The sequence below is a fragment of the Hylobates moloch genome, unplaced genomic scaffold (genome assembly GCF_009828535.3).
Source record: "Hylobates moloch isolate HMO894 unplaced genomic scaffold, HMol_V3 SCAFFOLD_6, whole genome shotgun sequence".
NCBI classification, from domain to species: domain Eukaryota; kingdom Metazoa; phylum Chordata; class Mammalia; order Primates; family Hylobatidae; genus Hylobates; species Hylobates moloch.
Genome location: NW_026652281.1, coordinates 15,154,331 through 15,156,178, shown reverse-complemented (window position 1 = coordinate 15,156,178; position 1,848 = coordinate 15,154,331).

Genomic DNA, 1,848 nt, shown 5'->3' with positions numbered 1-1,848 from the left:
TTGTCTCTACAAAAAAAAAAAAAGAAAAAAAAAGAAGAAAAAAATTGAAAAACAATGCACTACCCCCCCAACTCCTGCTATGACCTCCTTAGCAATGAACACCATCTGACATGCTATATATTTTACTTATTGCTTATTCTTATTGTCCCTCCAACTACAACGTAAGCTCCACAAGGACAGAGAGCTTGTGTCTTAGTCACAGCCATGCTCTGGCATGGTTCCTGCTACCAGCAGGTGACAAGCTTAACCAAGCATTGCAGGAATGCTGAATAAAGGAGTAGAAAATAAAAACACTTGGGGGAGGCCAGGCGCGGTGGCTCACGCCTGTAATCCCAGCACTTTGGGAGGCCGAGGCGGGCGGATCACGAGGTCAGGAGATTGAGACCATCCTGGCTAACATGTTGAAACCCCTTCTCTACTAAAAACACAAAAAATTAGCGGGCGTGGCGGCGGGCGCCTGTAGTCGCAGCTACTCGGGAGGCTGAGGCAGGAGAATGTCGTGAATCCGGGAGGTGGAGCTTGCAGTGAGCCAAGATCGCACCACTGCACTCCAGTCTGGGCGACAGAGCAAGACTCCGTGTCAAAAAAAAACAACACTTGGGGGAAAAGTCTAAACTTGTCATTCAGAACCTCACAAAAATAATCATTTTGAAACCTGGCAAAGAGAAGAGAATCATTGCTAATATTTGGCCAAAAATTATTCTTAAACATTGACTTTCTCTGCTTTGGAGTCCAGAAGAAGGAACAGAAAATTGAGTGAAAAATTGATTATACAAATTGGGTCATTCTTTTTTTTTTTTTTTTTTTGAGACGGAGTCTTGCTGTGTAGGTGTAGCTCAGGCTGGAGTGCAGTGGCGCAATCTCTGCTCACTGCAAGCTCCGCCTCCCAGGTTCATGCCATTCTCCTGCCTCAGCCTCCCAAGTAGCTGGGACTACAGGCGCCCACCACCACGCCCAGCTATTTTTTTGTATTTTTTTGGTAGAGATGGGTTTCACTGTATTAGCCAAGATGGTCTCAATCTCCTGAACTTGTGATCCACCCGCCTCGGCCTCCCAAAGTGCTGGGATTACAGGCGTGAGCCACCGCGCCCAGCCCAAATTGGGTCATTCTTGTCATATCCAACTAAATCAGAGTTGAGAGGTCAGGAAAAAATGCACTTAGGGCACATAGCACTTATTCCAAGAAATAAATTATCTGTGTGTAGTGACTCATGCCTATAATCCCAGTGCTTTGAGAGGCCAAGCTTTGGGAGGATTGCTTGAGACCAGCAGTTCGAGACCAGCCTGGGCAGGATAGGGAGACCCTGTCTCTGCAAAATAAACAAATTAATTTAAAAAAAAGAGAGAGGAAAAGAGGCTGCACCATGGTGGCTCAAGTCTGTAATCCCAGCACTTTTGGAGACTGAGGCGAGTGGATCATTTGAGGTCAGGAGTTCAAGACCAGCCTGGCCAACATGGTGAAATCCCATCTCCATTAAAAATGCAAAAATGAGCTGGGCATGATGGTGGGCGCCTGTAATCCCAGCTACTTGAGAGGCTGAGGCAGGAGAATTGCTTGAACCCAGGAGGCGACATTGCAGTGAGCCGAGATTGCGCCACCACACTCCAGCCTGAACAACAGAGCAAGACTCCAACTCAAAAAAAAAGAAAAAAAGAGGCTGGGCGCGGTGGCTCATACCTGTAATCCCAGCACTTTGGGAGGCCAAGTCGGGTGGATCACAAGGTCAAGAGATCGACACCATCCTGGCCAACATGGTGAAACCCCGTCTCTACTAAAAATACAAAAAAAAAAAAAAAAAAAAATTAGCTGGGTGTGGTGGTGCACACCTGTAGTCCCAGCTACTCAGC